Source organism: Microtus pennsylvanicus, chromosome 18 (genome assembly GCF_037038515.1).
Source record: "Microtus pennsylvanicus isolate mMicPen1 chromosome 18, mMicPen1.hap1, whole genome shotgun sequence".
NCBI lineage: Eukaryota > Metazoa > Chordata > Mammalia > Rodentia > Cricetidae > Microtus > Microtus pennsylvanicus.
The window spans coordinates 33,563,072-33,578,006 of NC_134596.1; the positions used below are offsets into that span (position 1 = coordinate 33,563,072).

Below are 14,935 nucleotides of genomic sequence, written 5' to 3' on the forward strand. Positions count from 1 at the left end.
TTTATTTCTGATTACTCTAAAATATACTTTCTTATATCTTCTTTTGCCTTATTACCCATTCTTGTAAAAGCTATACTAACAAAGGCAATGAAAATGAGAGGGATCATACAGATACACCTTAAATGTTCTAAGGTTACAAAAACTCTTAGAGTTGCTTTGTAATTTAAAGAGTGAAAGGCCTCCAGTGGGTCTGGGGGAGGGGTGATGATTCAGTAAAGAGAAGCGATAGATGTGTTTAAAATATTTTGACTACTATAAGGAAATGCATACACACATGTGGTGTGTGTATTGTCTGAATTAGATTTAACTATCAACATTATATAGTGTAAAGTCGTCTGAGGGAATCTTAACTGAGGGGTTACCTAGATTAGGGTGCCCATTTTCCACATTTTTCAAGAAATTGTCTGATTAATGATTGGTGTGAGTGATACCATCCTTAGGCAGATGGTTCAGGTCAGTTTGAGAAAACTGGCTAAGTATAAACCAGGAAAATAGTCATGCTAGCAAGCTGGATTCATCCCTTGTTACTTCCTTGAGTGCTTGCCTTGATTACGTTCAATGACAGTGATCTGGAAGTGAGAGCCAAATAGATGCTTTCTCTCTAAGTAGGTCTTTGTAATGGTTTCCAGCACAGCAACAGAAGTGTCATATCCATTTTATGATGCCAGATGCATAGAAATTATGGTTAGGATAAGTTACTGAATCTAGAGGGTGGCTTTGTATGTAAAAGTCTCCTTTCTTTGCAAGCATAAGAACTTACATTCAATCCCTAGTGCTCATAAAAATCTAGGCATGGACCCTCACATGTCTGAAACTTCAGGAGGACAGATACCGGAAGATTTCTGGGATACCAGTGAGCTCCAGATCCAGTGAGAGAAATTTTCTCAAGGGAATGAGGATAGGACACCTGATGGCCTTCTCTGTATTCCATTCTGAGTCCGTTCCTGCATACACGGTTAGGACCCCTCCCCCCACAAAAAAATATTATGGTTTAGAAACTTAGAAGAAATGTATTACATTTCAAATTATTATAAGACTTCACAAAAATATTATCCTTTATGCTACCAAAATACTAGAAAATAATAGTGGGTAAATTGCCAATAGACAAGTAGAGAACACATCACATATATCAATATCACTTATCTGGTCAATAACTAGTTACTGAGTGGTTTACTTTGGACCAAACATTCTGCTATACCTTGAGTGCTCCATTTTGGATAGAGTAAGTTCATTATCTCATGGAGGCTATACCAAGCTAACAGTAGAAGGAGTTGTTAGATGATAAACAAGATAAATTGATGAAAGTCTTTATGCAACAGAGTCCTGAAACAGAAAGAAGCATAACATCACAGGACAATAGAACGAGACATGAAGTAACAAGTGTTAAATAATGCTGACAATAATATAAATTTATAAGGTAATATTCAACTAATATGTGCTTAAGCAAAGGATTCATCAGGAAAACATCTAGGATAAGTACATCCCAGACAAGGGTTAAAGCAAATATCAAGTTTCAGAGACAGAATTTTGTTAAGTGTCTTGGAGAATACTAAAGAATCAGTGTACTTGCTGGAAAGCGCGAGGGAAGCAGTGGTTAGTCTGTGAGGTTCTGTGATCATGGTCAGCCTGTTTAGACTTCAAAATTCCGTGGTTTTAACATTGTATGGCCATGTTTTTCTGGGATGGTTCTCAACAAAGAAGGGTTACAATCTGCCTTACATTTGATCAAGAGAAAGACCACAAAGGCAGATGGTGGGGAAGCAAGGAAGAATCTATGGAACTAGATCAGACGGTAGTGGCTGGATGGTAGATGAGGCCACAAGAGAGATTCTGTGGGATCTGGAATGTAAAATGAAAGAGTTTGCTGTCAGATGACCTAAGATGAGAAGGCAAGGAGGCTTCAGGGAGAATGAGGGAGCTGAGGATTTCAGCCTGGGCACCTGCAGCCTAGTTTCCTCATTGAGTTGAACGAGCACAGCCAGCACATTTGGTGGATACAAAAGAGGCTGTGTTTCATATACTTACTCAAATTCATGAACATATGCAGATAAAGAAGCTGGATATACAAGGCTAAGTTTCTCCAGAGAGGTCTCAATTGTTGATATAAAATGTGGGAGGCATCAGCGTACGGATGTCCTTTTTTGTAAACCAAGAATCTGGATGAAATCACCTAGGAAGCAAAAAAGAAAAAAGGTAGTTACACAAGCTGCATTGCATGGGATTCCAAAGGTCTAAATACATAGAGATGAAGACAAACTAGAAAGGAGGCTGAACAGTTAGGATCAGAAACCTTCTCACCTCGAGTTTGTGTTTTTGGTGTGGAGAGTTATATAGCACAGTATAGTCACATCATATTGGAAATAAATAAAAAAATGCATGATTAGGTTTTCATTAAATGTCATGAATGGGCATAAATTAATTTCTAAGTTTCCAAGTTTATTGGTATGGTTAGAATATTTCAAGTTTGAGGGTTACGAAGCCCTCCTCAATTTCTGCTGGAGTCTCTTTGGTGATCTGAATTCCCCTCACCCAACCTCATCCCCCTGCTCCTCCTTAAGGGTTTACTAATCCAGTTAAATCTGTTCTTGTCTACTTTGTTCCAGTGGCTTTGTTCAAATGGGTTGTGACCTTTAGTTGATTTGTTACAATGACATTTGTCACAGAGTTGAAAGTATAGACTTAGAATCCAGGAGAATCAAGTGTGAATCTTGGAACTATTCTCTATTGGCTGTGGCTGGTGTTGCTGAGACTTACACCCTTAATAACAATGGCCTAAGATAATTACCCATACCCATATGTTCTAGGAGAGATTGAGTGAAATATTTTAAAATACTTCCTTTCCAAAATCTAAGATGTCCTGCTTCCCATGGCCTCTAAGCACATGTGGAAAACTTTTTTCTCATATTATTTTTCTCCCTAATCACTCTTCACACTTTTCTTATGGTATTTAATCCTAATCTAATGTGGTGGCTTTTTACACAACTTTGCAGATACAACAAACTTAAAACCTATAAAGGGTTGAATATGTGGTACCCTGAGCATAATTTGATACAATTCTTGCGTAGAATTGTCTGATAAATACTAAACGTGCAAAATATAAAATTTATTCTCTCTGTATCACCTTGTATTTTGACTACCTGCCAAGATTCCATGATAACCTCTCCTCCTTACTGAGAAGTATATCACAGTCACCCCCTCTGCCCTGTAGTCTTGGCCATCACAGGACCTCAAAGATTAGAATCAGTCTAGAGAAATGAGCAGAGAACTTTGAATATTCCCCTCACATTTTCAACAAATTAAGTAAGACAGTATCATGTAACTAGAGAGTGTCTCGTATATGATTCCACACTACTGAGACCCATTGATATTAAATAATGAATACCAGACTGGGATCAGAGTGCAACAAAAATTCAACTTTGATCATTATTATACAATTTATTCCTTATAATGTTCTAAGTAAACAACATTAATTATATATATATATATATATGTTAATATTCTATTGGTATTAAGTCCTTTCCCTGATATATTTTGTTCTTTGTTATACAGTGTATTTAAAATGTCTTGCTATAATATGTCTTTTGATGATGGTGGCAATGATTATAATAATATAAATACACAGATGGGGCAGGATATGTTGTTCAGTGGTATAACTCTTGCCTGGCATGAAAATCTCCTATCTAATGGCAAAACTGACAGAAAAATACACCTTGCTTAGTTTTCTGACTTTAAATATTATCCAGTTGTAGAATAATTGGCATTTTAACTACCTGTCATACAGTTTTGTTATGGTAGATCTGATGCTCAGAGATACATTATTCTTTGTCCATGCTTCAAGAGCAAGTTAGTAGCAGAGCCATGGTTTAGATTTAGAACATCTGTTTCTTTGAATGTGTAGAGCTGGGAGTTGTATGTGTGAATATATGTGTATGGGAGCGGTACACCCATAAATACCTATGTGGAAGCCAGAGGCTGAGAACAGACTGTCTTCCGCAATCTTCTTCATGTACTTTTATTGGGAAAGAAAAAGGGTCCCTCCCTGAACCTGGGAACAAATCATGATTTCTGAGAGACTGACTGGATAGTGAGTCCCTGGGATCTCCTTGTCCCTGACCACCAGTGCTGAAGTGACAGAGTGACATGTGGGAATCACTACACTAGGCTTTTGATGTTAGTTCTAGAGATCCAGTCTCAGCACTTAATTCCTTGCCTGTATGTTTGAAATCATCAAAGAATATCAGCAAATAAATCAGAAAACAGTAACTGATGATCCTCATTTCATACAAAGTAAAATACATCATCTCAAAACAAGATGATAATGATGATGGTGTGTGTGTGTGTGTGTGTGTGTGTGTGTGTGTGTGTGTGTGTGTTGTAGCTTCTGGTCTGTAAGGGTGGTAAGTTGATGAGAAAAATAAGTCCTTGCTATGGATAATGGGGAGGTATTGCCTCAAACAATGGCCAAAAATATTTAAAACAGTAAAGGCCTAAATTTTAATAAATTTGGAGATGTGGTTTTTTTTTTTTTTTTTGGTTTTTTGAGACAGGGTTTCTCTGTGGTTTTGGAGCCTGTCCTGGAACTAGCTCTTGTAGACCAGGCTGGTCTCGAACTCACAAGATCCGCCTGTCTCTGCCTCCCGAGTGCTGGGATTAAAGGCGTGCGCCACCACCACCTGGCTAAATTTGGAGATATTTATCATTCAAAGTGGATATGGATAGTTTAATTTATATGGTGTGTTTGTTCAACAGGGCAATATCAGAAGCAATCAAGTACTTTAATCCACCTTTACATTTATGAATTCATTGTCCATCATAGAAAGCAGTGGACAAATTTAACATGTAAATATGTAATTTGTCTTAAGTAACTATGCAGTCTTATATCTTAAATGAATTTTAAAAAGGAGAAAATGGTGGGTAGAATTTGTTATAAATGGCAAATGGCAACGTAATCAGTCTCATAGCTCACATTGTCTTTTATTTTCAACAATCTTCTCGCTGCCCAACCATCTTCCTGGCACAGATGTCTCTTATATAACTTAATCCTCACGAAAGCAAATCACATAGCTCAGGACGTCAACGCTAACAAGATTCCTTCCACATGAGCCATAGCCTCATCCCAAACAGGGTGTCAATACTGCATGCGCTCTGTTTGCCTTTGATACATTTTTTAAATAAACAACTGTGTACGTAGATAAGAAGCACTCGGAAGTATAATGATATTGAGACCCATGCAATGTGGGAAAGCTCTGCTGTCATCCGTATCTGAAGCATACATCTGTGACATTGTAAACAAAAGAGAACAGCATCCTCTTTGTTTAGCTGCAGACAAAGAATGGGCCATATTTTAATCCTCCCAAAGCCATAAATGGCACTACAAAAAGATGAAATCTGCAATTTTATGCATTAGCTAAAAAGTGCTAGCCATAGACGGGAACTCACTAAATCACTGTAAATCATTTAAACAAGTGGTTTAGGAGTCCATGAAGACCTGAAACAGCCTTTTGCAACAAAGCAATAAAAAAGTACTAATAACACAATCCACCATTTCTAACTGGTCTCAATTTTATTATCAAGCAGTGATTTTAAGCTTTAACCATTTCATGGCCCCCAAACGCTTTCTAAATATTTATGGCATATCCCCAAGGACTGTAAAGAAATATTTTTCCTGCTAAAACAAAACCCACTCAAGAGATGCTTAGAAATATACTTTGTAGTTTTAAAAGTTGATCTCTATTTATTTACTAGTTGCTGATATTTATTGTTATATGGAAACATTCTATTTCATGTAAGCTTTGCAAAAACTCTAGAAGGTATTATGATTACTATCTATATCAATACATTTTGGTATGGAAATTTACAGGCAAAATGTTCTTTAGGTTTCATACCTATGAAAAATAACAGTCAGAAAAGACACCCAACAAACTTGATGCCCATGCTTATTATAATCAAGTAGCAATGCCCTGTGAAGGACCTCGTGGTTTGATTGTTTAGAGTTCACATATTGACTGACAACACATCATTCTAGAGATTGAGCTGTCCATTACATGTTTGTCTTATGTCCAGCCATTAAAAACTACATTAAATATATCAGATTAGTTCATCTTGCTTACCTGAATCACTTATCTCTGTCTTAACCACAGTGCTACTGTCAGTTGTGAAGATTGTTGTAGCAGGATAATGACTTATCCATTGGAGGATATTTCACAGTATCACTGTTCTCTGTCTATTGAGCCAAAGGGTTGGTAACACAATATTTTATTTGTGAAGCCAGATATACTCCTAGACATCCCTGAATGCTCTTAGTGGGTGCGATTCACGTGAAAGTCCTCAAAGTAATGTCCACATCATAGTAACAAAAAATGAAGCTAAGGGGAATACATCAAAATTCATCATTCTCTGAAACTACCAATGATACAAAGGAAGTTAGCACAAGTGTGCCTTCCTCACTTTGATATGTACGTCTGTATGATCTTGTTGCCAAGGCTGGTATTTCCATTGTAGAAACACAATCTCATCTGAGATACTCTAAGGTCTTCTTTTACATTCCCTATGCATGATTGTAAGAATCCACAGATTATAATAAAAGAATGTGAGAATAGCCTAGGATACATTTGCAATTTCAGGGGCTGCTACATTTTAGTTGTAGAAATCAATATAACTTGAACAGAATAGTAAATGCTATTTTATATAGTATTTTACATATGTCAATTTGAAAGTCATATTTAACTGATTTTTTTAAAAAATCAGTAATAATGCATTATTTCCTAATCCCTAAAGAATTAAGTTACATTAAGACATATTGGTCTTAAAGTTATTTTGATTTTTATCAAATAAAATGATGGGTATTTTATAGTCATGTTGCCTACTAGTGCCATTGCAATTATATTTTTTATGTTTCTTAAAAAACATAGCCTCAAAAGTTTAACATCTGTGACCTACAGCCAAAGCTACTGCGACAAGTAACCATTAAAGAAATCTTCTAGAGCTGACATTTTATAATGACAGCAAATCATGTCTACTTAAAATATATCTTTTGCTTCTGCATCTTCTTTTTCACTTTCTTGAACAGTTTGGCTAAAAAAAGAAGATATTTGAAACTGCAATTATGTAGCATTTTGATTTCTGATTATCTCCTAAAATTTGCATGTCTAATTTTAAATATTCTTGAATGTTTGAGAAAAAATATTTGCACACTCCCTGTGGAAGAAGAATTTGATGCTGACTCAGATTAGTAGAATGGAAAAAGAAACCTTCATCTATATATCCCAGTTACAAGATAACATTATGTCAAAAGCTAGAACTTGGGAGTCAAATGTCCCTTGGTTTATTCATCTGGTTTATCATGGTTTGAGCAGTGAAATATAAAAAAAGTTAACTAGTATCTCTTCATCATATGTGGTTTTTCACAAAGAAAAACAAAATGAAATCCGCTGTTGAGAAAATTAGTAACATGAGAACGCAAACAGAATTTTATATCCAAAATCCCAAAGACAATAGACAGTCATGATTTTACATACATACTCTGCACCACATGTCAGGCAAATTACTTGGATTTTAACAACTAGTTTCTCATCATTTACCTTCCCCCAAAATTAGAAAATAGGGAAACTTTGGTATTTGTTTATAAATATATATACATATGCACATGCTTGTATATGTTTGTGTGGGTATATGTCTATACATGTATATGTATATATATTTATATATGTTTGTACCCACACCTATATATGTGCATAAACAAATACCCAAATTTATTTATATATATGTGTGTGTGTGTGAAGCCTATATTAAACATATATATGATTTAATTCTGTTTCTAAATTCACATAGGTACTCAAAAAAAGATGAGATCCACATCCAAGCAGTTTGTTGTAGATTCTTCTTTACCAAAATACACTGCAAGCCTCAGCACACTGGGGACCATCATGAAAGGTCCTCCAAAAATAGATGACCTGCAGACTGATTTTATGACAAAAGGATTTATTTCATAATATCCCACACACACACACACACACGGAAGTATGTATATATCGTTAGGGTTGATTTCTTGTACCCATTTTCATATTCCAACAATGAAAGAAAAACTTCAGTTTTCAAAACAACAAACAAAAACAGTATTTTGCATAACTTTTTGATGGTGAACTAATATAACACATTTAATACTTGACATGATGCCAAATGTGCTAAATAAACAGTATTTAACATGGCAAGCATTAGTCTACAACAAAACTTTTATTGGAAGGTCTATAGACAAACACATATTTACATATGTGTGTATGTGTGTCTGTGTCTGTGGGTGTATTTCAAATAATATCATTAAAATTAAAATATGTATTCATTTCTCTTCTGCATTAATTTGGAAGCAATGAAAACAAGCCTATGATATGTCATTTTATTAAAATACTTTTATTTTAATGAGACATGGGAATACTAAGAAGGTACTATTTGATTATAAACCGTTGAAAATTCAAAATTAAAATGTTCCTTTGTCGGTTGTATGAATATAAAAATAGGAACAAAGACTGCTTCTTTGGATATATCAATCTCGTGTCTTCTAATCTCAATTACTAACAGAAATACAGCTGCCCTAGGATTAGGATTAATATTTCCAAACACATAACTTCAAATCAAGAAAACTTTTGCTTCTATATAATGCAGTGTCAAGATCCCAAGCAAATCCACTTCACCTTAGCAAGCCACATATACTGACATACATATATGTGTGTGTGTATCAAGAGTCCTCATATTTTCACAAAGTTGGATTAAGTTGAATGTATTTAAGTAATATAAACAGAAATTATGTAAAGATAAAAATTTAAGTCCATGTGCTAATCCAACAGCAAAAATATATAAAGAAGTATGTCTCTTTATTCCATGAATTTAGCAAAACTTGGATTAAACGTGCCTACATATTTTACTCAAATAATACAATTAATTATATTTTTTACAATTTATTTAATGTCATCATTTCAATGTGTAGTGTTGTCTTCTCTTTATTAGCATCTGATTTTTCTTTTGCTTTTTGTTACAAGTCTTCACGTAACTTGCTACATAACTAAGGATGACTTGGAACTCTTGTCCCTACCACTTCCACCTCCCCAATAATGGGATTATACTTATGTATCACCACTCCCAGATTTAATTCAGTTTATAACTGCAGACCAGTTCCCATCACTCTTCAGAAAGAGAAAATAGTAACATACCCACAAAAATGTCCAATGCATGCTGAATAAAATAAGAATCACGAAAGACATTTACTCACAGATGTAAAGATGTGTAGGAAGTCAACTGATCTAGCAGGAAACATGACAAAGTAACTCAGAAGAAATGAAAGCACTGTTTCATTACTCAATATTCCAAAATTGTCAATAATCTTTAGGTGTGAGCATAAATCTATGGCTGAATTTTCCAGGGTACCCTGTGTATCTTTTCACACAGCCATAATGTGTACTAAGAAATGATGGTGGAGCTCCAGGTCTACTTTTAATAATAAGTGAAGATTTTAGCAAACACATGGTCTATTCAAATACCATCCTTCTCCAAATAATCTCATAAGGGTCTATAATAAATAATTATTGAAAGTTTTTTCTTCTCCTTTTTTTAAAAAAATGTATTTCCTCTCTTTTTGAACATATAACACACAGAATAAACATTGCTATGCAATACTACAATGCTCTAGGGGATTCAGTTAAAATACATCAATTTTACATTTACTCATGAAATGTAAAGAACCAGGAAAAGCTATTTTCTAAGCAGTGGCTGCTCAGCAAGTGTTCTGAGCAGCCTATGGAGTGTGTCTGGACCTGTCCAAGGTGCTGAAAGGGTTTCTAGGAAAACGCTGCAGACTTGCTGGCATGCATGTCATTAACCTAGTGAGTTTGAGACCCAATGATTCCAGTTCTAAACCAGTGATCCTTCAAAAATGGAAAGTTGAATACACAAATGACAAAAATATCCATAACTGACAATTCAATATATAATTACAGGGAAGTAACAGAGAAATTAAAGGAGAAAATTCCCTGCACTCTATAAGGCAAGAGCACAAACCACACACAACAAGAAAGATGACACACCTAAGTAAGCCCTCTGAAAATCACAATAACTCAGAGAAAATCCTCAATGGAGGAAGGAGATGAACTTGGAGCTAGCCATGCTCTTGAGGCTGTTCCAAACAGACAACCTGCTGCTAGTACTAGGAAAACAGGTGACCATTAGCCCACTCCTTAAGCAATTCAAACAATAAAATACAAGATTGGGAATAGAAATGGAAAGAAAAGGAGAATTCACCTTTCCACTGACCAATACCAATTTCTTATGAAGATATAAATTGGTGCCCAGTACTCCTGACTTGCCTGGATACTCGAACTGGTTCAGGTGAAGCAATGCCAGGGTTCTGACTAAATAAACACAAACATCTGTGATCCCCTCCTTAAAGTCTGTTTTCCAACTTCCTGTGCTCTAGAGAGAAATTAGAACAACCACAAATTGCAAAACTAGGTGGAGAACCCTCTAGGCTAACAGTCACTTCCCACTGAGAGGTCCAATGTGTGGGTTAGACTAAGAACACCGGCTAGCATTTGCCTTGGTAGGACTGTCCTGGTTTGTTGTCATCATGTCCCTGTAGTCTGCATTACCTCCTCTGCAAACTGCTCTGCTGCCCTGTCATAGCTTTGTGTCTGGACGGAAAGAGAAGCTCCATCCAATGGAAAAGAAAGCGCATGGGGGCTTAAAGTGACATTCAGAGAGAGGCATTGAAGCCCAAGACGTGATTTCAGCACCTCCCGCTGTTCCCCCTGCCCCTGCCTCAAGCAAAGCTGCTGCTGGAGGAGAACCCAGTCTATCCTTAAGTATTTCTCCTTCCATCCTTTCTCTACCTTTGCTTTCTCAATTTTCAGTCCTCCAATGGCTTGGTTAAGTCAGTCTGCATTCTAAATCATTTTCCTGACGTCTCAAAGCTCAGGCATAGGGATCCAAAGGCATGCATAATCCCTATCTCAGCCCATGCATCTCTCCCCAGCATTACCCTCCTGCTCGCGCCTTTTCCACCAACAGGTTTAATTAATGATAGCCTCCCATAAAAGAAGCAGTTGTGAACCTCCTCAGCTCCGGTCACCCTCCCTCCACCTGCATCCCCTCCTCCAAAACACACTGTGAGCGGCTCAGCATCCTAAATCCTTCTCAGGTCTGGGGATACCTGGGCACACAGACATAGCAAGCTTACCCCCTGTTGGCCCCGGCCCCGCAGCAGGCAGTGAGATGCTGTCCAGCTAGACCCCCGGAGAAAAGTTGGGCAGCTGGGATTATTGGGCTTGAGCCAGGTTTCTGAGTCCCGGGCTTTCCCCCATCCCAAGATGATCTCCAGCTCATCCCCTGTGCTCAGAGTGCCCAGAACAGCCGAGCTGAGGGCGGTGTGTGCAGCAATCTTCCCCTCTACCAAGAAAGGGGGGAAGGGGAGCAGGGGAGAGAGCGGAGGAGGGCGGGGTGGTAGTTAGTATTTATAGAGAAAAGACTTCTCTGCGCAACTTTTTGGTGCCACCAAGTGGCACAGTGAGTTCCTTTAGGAACACAGACTACTGGGCAGATCAGGGTGGGTAGACTAGTTTCAAGGCCAGATACTCACGCTGGTGGGAGAACTGGGGGCACCCCGGAGAGCAGTTTGTGAATACTCACCATGGCAGGATTTACAATGCAAATCTCCGAATTCTAAGATTTAATCTCTATTCAGGGAGGAGGGATGGACAGGTTTTCTTCATTTGAGTGAAAGAGGCATCAAGACAGGATAGGTGCCAGCTGGCCCCTGGGAGTATAGACATGCGTGTCCCAGGACACATTTCCCTCTCTCTTTCCCCTCTGCCTCCTCTGCTTATATTACAGAGCATTCCTATCTCATCCCCATGCCCTCTTTTGACACACCAAATGACCAACCTTGAAATAGGAGCGTCATTTTCCTTGTCATAATCAATTCTAGATAACTTCTCACATCCCCAAATCCTCAATAAAAATTAAAACTTTGTAGCTTGTCACAAAAATATTTTTCAAGTGCTATTTAACAGCACAACAAAATATACAAAACACCAAAAATGTATGACAAAGTTCTGTGTATCCGAACCTCTCCAAACAGCTCTCAGAACTCCAGAATCTTCACATGGTGACTGAATCTTTGGCTGGTCTCACCCTTTCCCACCAACCTTTCAGCATGCATCCTCCCAACAACCGTCAGAATTTTGCAACCGTTTATGATGCTTTGGGGTAAAACACCTTCACAACCCTTTTGTCTGTATGTCCTGACTGTGCTCCCTTCTTCCTTTGCCTATACAATTCTCCAATCCTATACAAACACACACTATTCCATGAGACGTCAGTATCCCACCTGCAGTAATACTCTACAGTTTCCTGATGGAGAGAAGGAGTATCCAGTGCTTGATGGACTTGTTCAAGGTCACATATTTCCCTAGACAATGACCTCAGGGCTTCTCACGGTGTGACTGAATGAACGTTGATTCTAAATCTGACAGCCAGAACTAGTCTTGCTACACCACCCCACACAGCTCACTGAGTCTGTTCAACTCCCTTCTCTTTTCTCTTGGTCTCCATGGTCTCTGTCATGATCCTTTGTGAAAGTTCTACCAGAAAATTAAGGATTAAAAACATATTTATATCTTCCTTGCACTACAAGAAATACATAAACTTGGTTTTTAAGGTCCAGATGTGCTGATGTACGTCTTAAATGGGTCGCTAATTCTAGAAAATCTCTCATTGTTGGTACTGTAGTCATGTGTCGTTTTAGAATTGTAATAGTGGTATTCAAAACCAGCCATAATCTCCTTTCTTCCCTCGTTTTGGGGTGCTGCATCAGCAAGTGCTCTTATTAGCCCCCAAAACATCAAATATGCTTAGCGATCTAAAATCCCCTTCCCTCACTAAATGCATGTTTTATCATTGCACATGCTCCAGCATGAGACGGGGGAAGGGGGGTGTGCTTCATTTGGCTCTTTTTTTTCTGCCTCTGATTATTTTAGTTATTTTTCTATGGAAACAAGCCCACTGAAATCCTTCAGTTACGCAAATGAAAACAAAAAGATGTTCCGAAACCTCCCATTCAGCTATACCACAGAAGCTCAGGCTTCTTACTCTAAATTCATGTCTAATTTACTGGGCACATGTCCTTGCAGGGTGACTTTCCTAAACTTACAGGACCTCCTAGCATCCCTGGCTCCACCTGCCCACTACCTGCCGTCCTGGGTCCCTTTAGTCCAAGCTCCCGCCCCTTGCTCGCTCACTCTCCATCCCTGTGCTGGGGGAGGGGCTCCGGCGGCATCCTACATCCCTGGTAACTCTACAGCTGAGAGAAAGAAAAACAGCCCTGTTCTTACCAGGTGCGCGCCCTGAGCCTTGTTCCCCTGGCCAGCCGCTCCTTACAAGCTCCCTGCGCTTTCGTAGCGGCCTTGGCTGCTGTTAAAGCGCTAGTGGCTGCGATCGAAGCAGTAGTGGCAGCCAGCAGAACGGCTGCGGGGCCCTCGGCGGTGGCGCTCGCTCTCTCGCGCCAGCGCCTGGAGCACGTGCTGCGCCCAGGCAGACGCAGCTGGAAGCGCAGCGCTGGACTGGCTCCTACTCCTGCAGAGTGCGGCTTGGGGCCGCTGGCTCGCCTGGGCTCAGTGAATGAACACTGCTCCTAAAGCCTCGTGGGCTCAGGGTTCAGGCCAGGGTAGCCCTGGACTTCCTCTCTAGCTCATTCCCACCCAGAGATGGAGAAGCAGAGCTGTACTGGGAGGCGTGGGTGGTGGCATGTCACTCAGAGAAAAGATGGGGGAGCAGGTAGATAATCAGCCTCTCTCTGAAGATAGTACTGACTGAAACTCCTGACAGTGATTGGGAGAAGGGGTGTCATTATTGCTGGAAGGCAGAAGGGAGGGAAAGAGGGAGAGAGACAGGGAGGGAGGGAGGGAGGGAGGGAGGGAGGGAGGGAGGGAGGGAGGGAGGGAGGGAGGGAAGGAGGGAGAAGGAGGGAGTGAGGGAACCAGAAACAGAGAGACAGAGACAGAGAGATAAAGAGACAGAGGAAAAACAGAAAGAGAGACAGAGACAGAGAGTAAGTCAGGGAACCCTAAGGTGATTCAGAAATCTTAGTGGTCAGAAAGACCATTGAATTTAATAGTTTTGCTCATTAGCAATGTCATTTTGCATTTGTAGGCACTTCTTAAAAATGATTCTGTGTCCATCCATTAAAACTCTTCCTCTTTGGCACTTACTTAAGCATCTTCCTTCTTCCTCAAATGGCTTGACTTCCCTCCCCCTGCTACCCTTAGTCATTCTAGGACCATCAAAAATTCTGAGGTCATCTTTATATTATATTTTAAAAAGAAAATTCTATAAACTACTTGTGTGACTTAAACAAAGGAATAATGCCATTATTAATAATGCTAGTATGGCCTGGACAAATCGGGGGAGCCAGCTACTCTTTTTTTAATTTTTATTTTTTAAAAAAAAAAAAACCCTATCTTTTCTCATTTCACATACCAATCCCAGTTCCTCCTCCCATTCCATCCACTCCTCAGAAAAGGAGAGGCTTTCCATGGGGAGTCAACAAAGTCTAGCACCTTGCTTTGAGAAAGGAATAAGGCCCTCCCTACTATATCTAGGCTGAGCAAGGTATTCCCCCAAAGAAATTGGGTTCCAAAAGGTCAGTATATGCAGTAAGGATAAATCCTGAGCCAGGGTACTTTCTTTAGCTGAGTCAACTATTAAAAGAGAACGACACTGAATTCAAGGACAACAGTTATTAGTAACTACTTGTACTTGTCGGTCCACCCTAGCAAACAGACAGATGATTTTTTTGATCACTTCAGTTATACAACAGGAGGAAAAGGAAGTGTCCATCTACCACACTGTGTTAAGCATTACAATGGACTATTTCTCTGTACTGCAGAGATATTCA

The 14,935-nt window shown here is 39.0% G+C and overlaps 1 protein-coding gene across 4 annotated transcripts in view; it reads right to left on the minus strand.

Moving 5' to 3' along the window:
- The window catches only part of Grm5 (glutamate metabotropic receptor 5), a 350,264-nt gene extending 336,477 nt beyond the window's left edge, over positions 1–13,787 (minus strand). Inside the window, exons 1-2 of one of the 4 annotated variants that reach the window (XM_075953286.1) lie at positions 13,374–13,787; positions 2,026–2,170 (exon numbers count right to left, since the gene is read on the minus strand). The gene's annotated coding sequence lies outside the window, so the exon portion shown is untranslated. Of the gene's footprint in view, positions 1–2,025; positions 2,171–11,221; positions 11,550–13,373 lie in introns of those variants that run through there. The other 3 variants (XM_075953288.1, XM_075953287.1, XM_075953289.1) reach the window with 3 other exon arrangements.
- Between the last annotated feature and the right edge of the window lie 1,148 nt (positions 13,788–14,935).